Source organism: Haliaeetus leucocephalus, unplaced genomic scaffold, assembly GCF_000737465.1.
Source record: "Haliaeetus leucocephalus isolate CR32 unplaced genomic scaffold, Haliaeetus_leucocephalus-4.0 Scaffold317, whole genome shotgun sequence".
NCBI lineage: Eukaryota > Metazoa > Chordata > Aves > Accipitriformes > Accipitridae > Haliaeetus > Haliaeetus leucocephalus.
Window position 1 is genome coordinate 2,556,412 of NW_010972753.1, and position 14,337 is coordinate 2,570,748.

Genomic DNA, 14,337 nt, shown 5'->3' on the forward strand with positions numbered 1-14,337 from the left:
GCGGGCATCTGGATTAAGTTGGCCAGTGGGAATTACTGCCAGTGCCAAGCTAGGGACCTTCTTGGGCTCCCACTTCCCAAACTAGCTGGCTGAAGAGAAGCAAGATTAACCAGGGAAAGAGAAGAAACGCTCCTCCAGACATCCCATTTCTGCCGCTTATGTCCCCCATATCTTCCATAGTCTTGGCTGAGCTGTTCTCATTCACCATTATCATAGAATCATTGAGGCTGGAAAAGACCTTTAAGATCAGTGAGTCCAACCGTGTATTATTTATATGCTGATACTTGGTTTGCACCCAAGTGGTAGGAAAAGGATTATGACCTTAGTCTCAAATCTCATTTTAATAGTCCCTACCCAAAGGACACTACCACTGTACTGGAAGTCTCCCCCATTTCAGGTCAAAGAGGATGGTAGGATACAGTACACAGACCAACAGGAGGAACTATCCTTCTGCTCCTGGAGCAAAGAATTAAATCCTTGTGTGGAGAGCTTTGAATTCACCTCTGTCATGAAATTTAGGGATACCAGACAGACCAGCTAACACAGCAGGCATTGTTTCTGTTGTGTAACACACTGAGGATGCCAAATGATGGCAGAGATTCTTCAGCAAGCAAATTTTGAAGAGGAAGGGAAGCTTAGACAGGACTACAGTTGTTTTTCCAGATGTACTCAGATCTTTTGATGATCACATTACATGGAGGTAGTTCTATAAATTTCCCTGTGACTTCAGTGGAGACAGTTAAGGGGATCAGTAACTGAACACTATGAAATATTTGTGTTGCAAGCAGCACATGATAGCAAGACCCACTGTATTAGATGTTGAATGGGTCCAGCTCCATTAAATGCCTTCTTTAAGCACATCATCTTTAACATTTTCAGAATGGAGACTGTCATATACAACACAGCATTTGCCTTTGTAGAATTGTCTTCCTCACAAGCCCACCTCGGACTTCCTCTTTCACCATTTCAAACTGCTAGAAAAAAGTCATTCAAAGTTATCAAGAACATTTTTATTCACAAATGGAAAGGCTCGTTTTCTTTACTGCAAAAGATAGGCCATCTAAAACTGCTCACTGTTTGTGGCTGACCTATTAAATGTAAAAGTGGGAGAACTTGCATGCTGGAGATAAAACGGGGCAAATGAAAGAACAGAAAACATGCAAGGAAAGAAAGGTTAACAGAAGAGGGAAAAAGAGAGGCAAAGAAATAAGTGGAATGGGAAAAAAGCAGAAAAGGAGGCAAAATATACCTTAGTGACACCCTCAGTAGAAAGGAAAAAACAATGAATAAAAAAAGGATATTGGGAAAATGCAGGGATGATACCAGATCTTAAAATAAGTCTGAGAAAATAGAAAGTGATGTCAAAATCCCAGTAATTGAATTTTTGCCTTGAAAAGCCAGTGACAGCTTTGCTTAAATGTTTAGCCACATAAAATCAAACTCCACGTCTCTAACTGCATGTATTTCTCAATGAAGTCAACGGGAATCAATAGCAACAGCAGCATTCAAATCTATGTTAATTCATCGCAGAAAATGTAAACACAATACTCTTTCCATACCTGCACCATTTTTCCATCTCTTTGTAGCTTCTAACGTGCTCCTAATATATATCTATTCCAAAACCGCCGTTGTTAGCCTTCCTCTATTGATGGCATCCACCTGAAGAGAACCCAGAAGGGGAGAGCTCACATATTGTCTGTTCTTAATAAATAATCATTAAAAGACAGATCGGCAGCACCGCAGCATTCTCCAACAGTTAGTCTATTTGCCTTGAGTCAGCTGCTCTGTACTTTCTCCCTATTCTTGCATAATTGAATACTACATCTTACCTTTTTTTTTTTTTTTCTGCACAAGGACTGCTCTTATCTGCAAAATTTTGTAAACTCATCCAAATTTCATGAATCCACACTGGGCCTAATGCAAACTAGCCAGGAAGTGGTACAGGAAAATCAAACAAATGAATGAGCCGACACCTTGCCAATACCCATCAATAGTTCTTCTTTTGCTGTTTCTTTTAACTGCTCCCCAGGCCTGCCTAGCCTCCCCTACCCCCTTTGCAAAGGGCACTGAAAAACTTATGAGTGGCCAAAACTTACTCAATCGTTTCATCTTCTTCAGACTTGCAACATGCCACACAAAGTGAGTATTCAAACGCTTGAATCGTCACACGGACACCACGTTTCTTGAACCGTTGGTGTTTCCATCCATCTACCCGATGGGTCTGATCAGACAACCTGCACACAGGGGCCAGGGGAGGTAGCAATCACATCACATAAGAGTTAGAGAAATGCTTCACTGGTGGCATCGGTTCAATGCCATAGGGGCAGAGCACAGCACCAGCCCCCCCAGCCCTGCTCCCTCGGGGACGTCCCCGATGGCCCTGCCTGCCCGCCAGCAACACGAGGAGATCAGCACATCCCACCCCGGGCATCAGCACGAGTGAGAAACGCTGACGTTTGAAAGCGCACCCTGAAATGTAACGGGCTGGGGTCTTCGAGAATATCTCGTCAGTGCAAAAGCCTAATGACTCTTCATTTTAACGTTAGTCTAGATGCCAGAGGCACGACAATCCGCAGGGAGCCGTCAGGCTTGTAGGCTTCTCTATATGTCTCATTTAGGGTGGGAAGGCAGACAATATACAATCATGTTAATTAGCCAGAAGGAGCGACTGACAGTCTTGTGTGCTGTGTGTTTTCAACTCTGACCACAGCGAAGCAAGGGAACAAATTCAAACATGTTCCTGAGTGGCCTATACAATCAAACATATCTATATCTAGGCCCTAAAACAGGAGGCAGATTTGTCTCCCTTTTAAAAATCAAGGTCCCCAAGCACATAATACTGAAGGAAAGAAAACTCAATATTTCCCTTTAGAAGTCTTTTAGCAAAAGAATGTGTCACAATGATGTACAGCAGGTAGGGCAAGAAAACAAATCTGATAGAATAAAAATACTGAATAAAGGTTATTTTTAAGGACACTGTCCCATAATATTTTTGGTTATGATGCAAAAGCATATCTTTGATTTGCACGATATGAGCCTTTCCAGAAATACTGCATTAGTTGTAAAATGCCGGGTAGTAAAGCAGAACCATCCATCAAAAAGCAGAACAAGCAGGTTTCTTATTTAGAGAGGGATAGCGCTCACCAAAGCTATGAGGTCAGGTGAAATGAATAAGCAAAATTCTCTGGATTTTTCGGTCACCGGGGTTGTGAGAAAAACCCTTTCTAAATTCTTCCCGTTTATGTGCCCGTCATGTACCTGCGCAGCTCGAGGTTTCTTGTACACAGAAAGCAGGATACATTAATCATGAGGAACGGAGCGCCTGGAGCTGCAGTGTGCCACTCCACATGAAAAACCTCTAAAATATGCCAGTCCCAGATCTGCTAGGGCTGAAAATTACGTGCTGTTCATAATGTTGTATGTGAAAAGAGTAAAATCAGTGGTACGCTCTCAGGAAATTTGCTGCACAGCTACTCCCAATTTCTTTCCATTTCTGCCCTACCAACGCGTTGTGATTGTGACCTCTGTCTTAAGTGTGCTCCTCCTGCATCTTCCACCAGACCTACACAAGTCCCGCCTGCCTTTCTCATGCAAGTTCACCTCAGTGAAATTACCCAGGTGAATAAGGCGAGCAAGATTTTCCCATTACCTCGCGGGGAATTCATCTGCTGAGGCTTCGTTCCCTGAAACGTACGGCTTCTGTTCCCAGCCTCCTCCGCAGGGTTAAGCACCTAGGCACGATGATAATCTGACTTTTTGATGCACGACTTTCTCTTCATGTACCCCTGCCAGATGGCGGTGTGTATTAGCTCTGAAGGAAAGCACTAAGCAATAAAGCTTGCTTGTTGTCATACTGGAGCAGGAACAGCCTCGGCCACGTTCCCAAGCGTTTACTCTTTGTCTGGAGTTCCTCAGATATTTTGGTGCCAGCCATACATCACAACTTTAAGAGCCGAGGTGACAATTCAAAATATGAAAATCATTGCAGAGTAAATGAAGCAAATGATCGTTTTTGACAAATACACATGAGTGTGGCACTCGGAAATCTGGCTTGAATGTCTCTAAATAATTAAATTTATCTACCTCAGTAACTACATTTGAATTGCAAATTAATTCTCCAACTCAGCCCTGCTGCATACGCGCATTACCTACCGGTACCCGGAGCGCTCCCTGCCTTCTCCCTCTAAGGTGCACGAGCACCTTTGGGCAAACTCGTTGCAGGTCGGAGAGCACCCACGGACGAGACCGCTTGGCAGAAGCGAGCGAGCACCGCGGCACAGCGTTTCGCCGGTCACCCTCCTTGCTCTTTCTTGCGGTGCCTTTACCCCGGCGCTGCCGAAAACCCACAGAGCAGCTGGTAGTGCCGAGCACAGGGATCCTGAGGCAAGGCTGCCTTTGCCAAACCTAGCTTAGCTCCATCCCATGGGTGTCGCGGTACCCTTCGGCCGCCCAGTCATACGCTACCCTCTGCGTAACACTCCTCTCCTTCCTCTTTTTACACAGAATAGACAGGGCAGACCTGCTCACCGGATATTCCTCACTGGGGAATGGTGAAAAAGCATCCAATGCCTTTAGAGTTAATTCCCTATATTGTTGCCGTCTTTGCTCAGTGCTCCACCGATGCCTCCCTTATTACAAGTTACTCAGATTCCATTGCAGAGACAGAATTATCCACCTCCCTACTTATTCCTCAGCGTATAAGCATTTTCCCAAAAACGATGACTTTGTTCTCCCAAATGCCCTGGGAGATGAGGAGACTTCCTCACGTCCATTTTACAAATAGAGGCTTGAGGCACAGAGATATTAATGTCAACAGAGCTAGCTCATTTGAAACGTTTACGGTCTGACTTTTTTAGGGAATCTGGCGTTTTATTGCACTACATTTCTCCAGAGCAAAGCAGAGCTCTCTTGGTCTCCATTGGAAACTCCAAATGTTCTTCATTTCATTTCAACAAGTCAGACTGAAGGGCTCAGATAAGAAATCCAGAGACTGAAGAGCACACAGGCATCACCTGTGAAAAATGTCAGTGAAGTGATGTGATTTAAACCCCCATGGAATTCAGGCAGCATCAGGAAGAAAATCAAGTTCTCCCAGGCAGCGTTTAACAGCCCATCCCAGGAGACTTCCCCTTGCTCCATCTTATTCACTGCACACTTCCCAGTTCTTGCAGTAAATAATGCAGAGGTCCTGGAGGCGACAGCCACTTTCTCCCCACAGCTGCGATACATCCCCCGGCCCAGGCACCCTCATCTATTTGCAAGTCTGTGGAAAATGCTGTGTGTGAGCAGGTAACCCAAGACAGCACTTGTCACCATTCATGAGAGTAAAGTCAGGTTTGCACAGGCAACTTGAAAACTGATTATTTTTTTTTTTCTTGTGCCCTGTCTCCCTCTGGTGCTGTAAGCAACCCCTTACCACAAGTGAGGAAAGGGCTAGGAAGTTCCCAGGTTGCATGCCAATGGGAAATGGCTGCTCCAGTGTCTTAGCAAAAGCAGCTACACTCTGCAATGGCAGAAAGTGAATTTTTACCCTTGCACTCCTTACCCTGACCCATCCCTTACCGACTCCCACATCCCTCTCCACCACAGAGACACAAACACAGTGAGCATGCACAGCCCCGTGCACGCAGAATGAAATAAGACGGCAGAAACCACAGTCTTTCAGGGGTATTTTCGCAGGGAAGGTAAGGGACAAACCCTGACACCAGCCCAGTTCCTCACCCAGCTCTCCAGCCCTGCTCTAGAGCTCTACCTGTACTAAAATGTTTGGAGCTTTTTCACTTGAGCAAGGCAGTCATCTCTTTCTTGCAAACAGCCAAATTGTTCCAGAGAATAGAAATTGCGCGCACATTTTGACAGTGAAAGTTTTAAATATAAACTCTTAAGTTTTGGCAAAGTTATAAAACATAGAAGAACAATTATATGGATATTGCTCTGTCCTACAGTGAGGCTTGATTACCTGGCTACATTATTTAAGGAAAGCTTTTACAAACAGAAAAAGTACACCTGTGGGCTCTGGATAACCAGATAACCTCAGCTGACAAAACAGTAACTAAATGACCACACTATTTAGTGTCATTTTCTCTTTCAGGTGGCCAATCCTCTGCTAGCCAGATTGTGGGGGAAATTTTCTCTATAGAGTCCTTCCTCTGTATCCGAAAGCAAAACCCAAAGCTTTTTAGCAGCACTTCCAATTTATCCTTTCCACTAACAGGCAGGACCCTCTCCAAAATCTTTTCATCTGCCTCTACAATACTAAATTACACGGACCTAATCCCAACTGAATCAGATGGTTGTGCCCGTCTGTACTGTGGAGGGACTTAACAGACAGCTTCACTCAACATAAACAGCATCTGTTCTGCAGACATCATACCTGCTCTCCGTACCTAAAAGTGGTTATGGCTGACTGACGAGCATTATTTTTATAATGTTAGCCCAACTGTATACTATTTATATATATAATGTTTTGTATGTATGCATTTATTTATCTATTTATAATTAATAAATAATGCATTAGAGTAATATGATATAATAATAAATTATATAGTGGTTTTATTTATTTATTTATAAAATCAACTTATAACCTGTTAGCGCAACTACAGATGTAGGTGTATATAGAAGTATGGGGCAAGTATAGGCTACCTGGTACCATCTGTCGTAGTTACCAATACCACGGGTGCTACAGAGATCACGGAGAGCCTTGGGGAGGGGAGGAGGTTCGTGTGGGCGTGCTCCGTGTATTTTTAGACAAAGTTTTGTCAAACCTGTCAAATCCATCAAATGAAGAAAGGTTGTTATACCGATTACTTACTGGTTAGTGCCCCAGCACTACAGGCACAGTATTTAAGGAGAGATTTCCAACTCCCTGCGTGTCACCGGGGCAGCTGGTCCATGTATCCAAGGACGGCGGGGAGGAGGATTTTTTTTCCGCAATGGCAGTAGAAAAGCCCAAGACGGACTCGTGGCCACGGGTGGGTGTCCTACCTCCCCTGGCTGGGAACGCGAGGTTTCGGTGCAGGCAGCCTCTCCCGGCCCTGACAGCAACAAACCTCCCGGGATTGGTGACTGCCCGTTTGGCTCAGGGAAAATTGTCCCGGCAGCCCCGCGCTCGCAAAAATCACGCATCAGGCCACATAAGATTGTCCTTCAGAATTACGGGATATTTTAAATAGAAAGCGTACATCTTCTGCTACGCTCTGATTTCTGAGATTTTGGAGTCCCCCTGTCCAAGCTGGTCCCTTTGGCTGTGAAAGCCTGCTAATATCACAATAGCATTATAGCACATATATGCAATAGTATTATAGTAACCTGACTTCGGATACGGGAGCTTCAAGGAACACACCGAAAGCTGCGACTCCCGCGGTGAAGCTCCCAGAGCCGGCAGCATGGGGAAGGCATCGCAGGGAGACTCAGCGCGCCGTTCACCGAGGGACGCCCGCTGCTCCAGCCATCAGGACCTTCGCTCTTCTGCCATTTCCACTCCACCATCTCTCATCAAAGTGACAGGTTGTGAGACCGTGGATTTCAATAAGTGTCCGTTAACTGCTTGGAAGGAAGGTGATGGAACATGAAATGCTGTTATTAAATGCAGCAAAATAGCTAAAGAGAGGCTGAAGTGCATATATATATATAAAATTATATATTTTTAATATATATATGTATGTATATATAATGTTTTTTCTCAAGAAGCTAATGAAAAATTATTGGCTTTTATCCCCTTCTCAAATAGTTACTTTCTGATTAGGTACAGCATTGACAATTATTCCTCTGCTTGTTATATGAAACACTAGAGTGTCTCATATGTAAGCGATGCCCTTCTGGAAATAATTATCTTTTTGAAATAATGTTATATATATGCATCTTTGTTTAGGCATCCTGCAGGTTAATAAAATCAAGAGCCAGATGCCTTGAGACAAATTAGCTATTTCCTGTCAATAAAATGTAATGCTGCACGCTTAATTTATAGGAAACACTGGTGCCATTAAATGCCTTGGGCTGCCTGTGCTGCTCATCCCCGTGGAAGCACTGGTATTATTGCAGCCCTACTACCACACAGCATTAGTCCACAAGCATTGAAGAGTCTATCTAAATAAGAACCGTGAGCAATATAGGATGGTTCTGCACCAAAAAGATCCATCTGACTTCGAATTTGCTTAGTCACTCTCCAATTCATTTTTCATCTACAGGATTCACTATATTCACCCATAAAACCAGGACGTTTTTACAAACATTTGAATAATGACAGTTCTCTGCAGCTGCTTGGTACTGCTTCTGAAATGGTCTTTGTGTTGGCAAAGATCCCTCTGATGAGACTAAATGCTCATCTAAGCAGCCACACAGTTGTTAATAGACAACTTGAGAGAAGAAAAAGTCTGAAAAAGTAAAAAAAAAAAATTTAAAAAACCTTCCTATCATCCTGTATTTTTCTTGCATATTTATAATTCATATAGGGGTTGTCCTCTTCTCTGGGCTTTGGTTAAGAAACATTCATGCTCCAGCCTAGTTTGAAATAAATCGGTGAGATTCATTTGCAACTAGAACAGTTAATTTTGGAAGACCTGTTGCCATGCCATAGTTAAGCTGCATTATGTTTTATCCTGTTGTTTAACATGCGAAACACGCGGCATCACCCTCAAATGTTTACCACATACTCTCTTTTTAAAACTTGACATTTATGAGGTGTTTCAGGAAAAACAGTAATTTTGGCTCTAAGTGCTAAGTAATTAAAAATTAGTCAAAAAAAGCCCATGTTTTGAGTATTGTGATTTTTTGAAGCCCTTCTACATTGACAAGGTCAAAACAGAGAAAGAGAAAACATGCAAATACTGAACATGTGGTGGCTTCTCAGTGGCTCTGGACTTATTTTACTCACTAAGAGCACCTTTCAAAATTCAGACTTTCAGCAGTCAGCCAGCAGAAAACAAAATTTCTGACAGTTTCTCCCATTCTTCAACACAATATGAGAAGTCATCTTAACCAAGTCAAGAGGGCAATATGATGGGACCCGCTCACACAGGACCCTCCCTAAGGCTCTCTGCCTCCAAAATCAAAGAGACAGAAATAACTTCTGCTGGGCTTTTTTCTTTAATATCAAAAAATATTTCCGGGGGCACTGGCTGATGGTTTGTTGAAGACAAGGTGGAAGACCTGAACTGGCTAACCACTGGTTTAATGGAAACGAAGAAATCTGTTCATTAATCAAAGCTTACAACTCCCACGGAGTGCCCAGCCTACCCCCACATCCCTTTGATTTATAGCACATCGACCCGTGCCTTGAAACAGCTGGGTTCTTTGCCTCCCCTCCTGAAATAACTGAACAATAAAACCATCCAATAAAAACAAACAAAAGAAAATCCCCTTTTTTTAAACAATAGTGACCTTTTCTCAAGAAAATAACAATTTTGATAAAAGTTTATTGTTTTTCCCAGACTCCTGGTGACCAGGGAAGAAAAGGTCAAGTTCCCGCTAAAGCACTTTTCATCTGAGCAGTCTCGAGAGGACGGAGAGCTCAGCTCGCTGAAGGTGAAGTCCCAGAGGTGACCACGTCAACCCAAACGCTGCGTCCAGCCCCCCCCCGCCGGCCCCAGTGCCCACTGCCGCCGGCCCCCGGGGCTGCCTCCCCTCCTTCCACAACACAAAGCAAACCCACCCAAAAACGCAACCTCACCCATGTTACCCCGCCGGAAAGCTCAACGAGCAGGAGAGGCTCTAACCAATCGAAAGACCCTTTTTTATACCAAACAGAAAGGTCTGCTATGAGCTGTGTGGCTCTCTGAGGAAAGTTGTGCCAAAAAAAAAAAAAAAAAAAAAAAAAAAATCCCAAATCTTTTCCATCGATCTGAGTAAGTGACAGTTACAATTAGCTGCACCAACTTGGGAAATAGGGGTACGTGGCAAGGACGTGGTCCTATAATCCTATCAAAAATACCAGTGGTCCCAGCGGGGACCCCTCAGAAGCCCCAGTTGACCCTCTCCTCCTCCCAGTTCTGCTGTGCCCCCTTTACCCCTCCTCACATTGGGGACCTGGAAAACAAGGAAGAAAAGCAGAGGGGGAGAACTTCGATGGAGCAGGGGAACATGGATATTAAATTGCAGCAGAATACAGATTAAAAGCAGTTGAACCTGCTTTGGCACGGAAACTCATCCACATTTATTGCCTCTGCAAAGCTGTATTTGGCCAGTCTGCTTGTAGCTTCTAGTAAAGTTTATTTATAGACCACCCTTTGGGTTTTGTTAATGCAGTTATGAAGTGCTGAGAGCTAAATTATTTGCAGCGAATGGAATTCCAATTGAAAGGGAAAATGCTTCCTGGTATCCCATGGAAAATGAGTTCCTGGTGTCTACAGCAGGAATCTTCTGTTCAGCACCTCTGGCTTATGCACGAGTTGCAGACCAATGTGCTTCAGCTGATAGGCGAGCCCTTTCTACTGCTATACGTCCACCTTTTAGGGTTATTAGAGCAAGGAAAAAGCTTACCAGTACATTTTACAAAATAACTGGAATTTGTGTACGTGAATGTCCTCACCAGAGAACCTACTCGCATCGATCAAATCTCAGTACAAAGAATACGTACGCAACCCAACAGGTTGATTTCAAAAGCCCGGTATACAAGATACGAATGGAAAAAATAGGCATGTTTGCTGTGTGTTGTCACAGTGTTCAACTTGATTCCAATTAAACTTTCCATTTTAAGGGAGATTAGAACACAGTTTTAATTCACAGCATCTCCGGAAAAAAGATTTATACTTCAAAGCTCCATATTTATCATGTCGATGGGTAAAAACAAATGAGCATTGTCACATTCTGTCACTGAATAAAATGACATGAAAGCCAAATGACACATTTAGAATTTACAAATTTTTACTCCAGGAGAGAGAGAAACTGTTAAATACAGTTAAGAAAAAAGTAAAGAAATCAAAACAATGAAAAAGAGGAATTTTTTGGCTTTATTACCTCCAGAATTCCAGCCTCTTCTATTTAACAGCCAGGGAAACAAAGACCTGTCATCCAGTATCTTCACAAATTTCAGTCCGACCTATAAATACAAACTGAGCACTTGATATGATGTTGATGTGTTTCTATTCTATATCTAATACTTTTTCATGCATTCATGTGCTAATAAAGGTTAAGCTAGATGACCCTTCAAGCTACCCTCTACACCTTATCTACGAGCGCTATAAAAGCCAAAGAAAAATGGTGCCTTTATATTGTGAAAAGAGAAAGACTCCAAACATTGTAATGAAGAAGGGTATTTCTTCTTGTGTATCATTTCAGCAGCAGTTGTTTACAATAAAAACATTTAGTCAGAACTGGATTTTTATGAGAAATCCTCATGTGTTACTAATCTTCTGCTGACATCAGACTGATTCCCCTGGATCTTTCATTTGCTCCTGGTGAATCACCCTGCTCATAAAGCAAATTGCCTTGTCCTGACTTTGATTTCCACGTCGATTTTCAGTGTGGCTTCAGGTATATGCAGCAGTTTACCCTTGAGAAAATTCAGCATAGTCATGCTAGCACAATCTTCATCCTAAATTAACACACAACGCCATTGTACAATGAAAAAAAAAAAAAAAAAAGAGGAGGAATTCATTCTTAAACACTTCCACTGTAGAACAGCCTTTTTACCTCAGACTCCAAAACCAGAAGCAAAATTAAGTATAAGAGAGCCCACATAACCACAGATGAGAAGCAGAGAGAAGTTCTATCTGCTTATCCCCCTTGACTTCCCAGCCTTGCCTTCAGCCTCCCTAAAAGATCAATTACTCCTCCTTCATACTTCAGATACACCAGCCCCTTTTTAACCCTCTCAGCAGTCTGCAATACCTACCAAAAAAGCCCCTCCGTGGAGTCCCACAAAGAACCTGTAGGCAAAAAAGCAGCTGACTAAAGTTACCTCTTCAGATCTCCACATCCTTCAAAAGCTAAAAGCAAGGTCAGAAATATAAATGGTTGGTTTGGCTGAGAAGCGACAGATTTGGATTAGAAGTGCTATAAGGAAAAGATTTAATGAAAACCTTTATAATACATAGGGAAAATCTCAGATTGCCCTACAGAGAGAAAGCCAACGAAAAATATGGATAGGGAGGCTAGGTTTGGGAAAAGCGTTTCCACTGTGTCACCAAATAATGTTTAGCTGAGATAATCATGAACCAGCAAATCTTGATGTGTCCATTGATCAGGCTAGAGAAAGAGTTATCATTATAGAATAAATGGTATTCTCCTTTGGGCAGAGTTGGTAAACGGCAGTCTACAAGGAAGCAAAAAAAGCAAGCATGTCCATTGCAAAGGAATTACAGTAAAAAACCCACGTGTTACTATAATGTTTCATGATCACACAGGTTGAGCCAATACCAATTAAAAGCCAAATTCTGCTTTGAAAGTACAAGCTAGTCTCCCATTTACAGCAGCAATGATAAAAGAGGCAAATTTTGGCTATGACCTTGTCTTTTATTAACAACCTAGGTGCCAGAAGCCAATTTACAAAGCAGGGTTTTGAGCTAAAATTGCATATAGGCCCATTGATACAAATACAGAGATTTGCAGAAAATCCTCACACGATGCCTGAAGAGGCTTTTTAAATTTTTAATCACAAACAAATGAATCATGTTAGAAAGAGTACACAGAAAGAGAACTACTACCATCACCACCAGCACTGATAGTTTTAAGAAACCTAAACTAAGCTTCCCGAGTCACTGGAAGTTCCTTCACTCTGTCATTTGTATGTACACACACAGTCTGACAAAGCACCCCCAAAATTAAAACATAGATTTAAAAAAAAAAAAAAAAAAAAAAAACACAATGCCAATTTTTAAAAAATCCGCCATAGTATAGTAAAATTCTTTCATTATTTTCTCATCTTTCCAGTTTAATCTGAAAAATGCACATCGCATTAAGCCCTTCTCTAAGTTTTCTATACATTCAGTCTACAGTAGGAACTACTCTTTTTTAGACATTTTAAGACCTATAATCAAACCAAATCTGAGTTTTTCCAACATAATTATTCTGAACTACTTCCTTTTTCATATGCATATATTGACTTAAGTTGCTTTTTGCATTTGAATTGGAGCAACTGAAATTGGAATTGAGCAAAACATTTCGTTTTCTTAAATCAAGAGATTCTTTACACTTTCCAAATATGCTTCTATTATTTTGGGGGAACAATGTGAGCTATCCTTACTAACTCAGACTTGGACTGGTAATTTCCCTGTACGGCAGGCTGATCAGTGCCTCTTTAGTCTAGAAAACAGCTTATCTTTTAAAATATTGAGTTATGTTCTTTGAATGATGATGTATTTTGTCACATCACACTGGGGTTTTTTTTCACTGAAACGTCTTTCTTGAATGCTTTTTGACCTAAGCTGGTAAAATGTAGATTATCTAAGTGTCTACAGTTGTCTGCATCATCCTTCTCTATTTACTGTAGTCTACAGACCTTGAGATTCTGCATTTGACAGAAGTGCCATCATCCAAGCCACTTTTAGAGAAAAAATAAACACTGCAGTTACAGCAAGATCTTGAACTCATGTGCTAGAGGCTTTCTGCATTTCATAATCATTCTTCTTTGTTTTGAGGTGGTGCCTACGTTCCCAACAGCAAACTGATCCCTTCTAGGTATCAGGTGATATGTAATGAGAACTGAAAGGAAAGCTGAGAATAAAAACTTGACTGGTATTTTTTTCCCCCAGCTGTCATTTATGCCCACACCCATGCTTTCTTTTCTGTTTCCAAGTTAAATATTTTAATTTTGACCAAGCCCATGCTGAAATTTAACACAAAGCTATTTCAAATATTTAGGGTCCAGTCTAAATCCCATTCAAGTAGATGGAAAGAAAGATTGATTTCATTTCTCTAAGAGCTGGGTTCAGAATAGAAAATGTTCCCTTATTTCTGCTAAGACAAAGGCCAGAGCAATATGTCAAACCTCTACATTCAGTCATGTCAGAAGCATTCCCCATGCGTGTCTTGATAATGCGGCATACTGATCAACCTGAAAGCCCTTTTCCCAAGGAACAGCACCACACCAGTCCCGTCCCAAGCTCCTCTTCACTCCTTCCTGACCCGAGGCAATTGTTCAAAGTCTTGTCCACATTTTTTTTTCTATTTCCTTTCCTTGTATTTACTGCCCAATTTATACTGGCCTTGCAGTGAAGCCAGCCAAGTCATTCCCTTTTGTCTTGAGAAGAACAAGGTGGGATATTTTTTTTTTAAATCATTTTTACAGGCACAATATTGACAGTCCTAGAGATTAACTGAAAAATCTACTCTAAGGACTGAGCAGCAGTTCTTAAACGAACTTGCTTGGTTTTATCGCTGGTGCTTTCTTTTTCCTTTCTC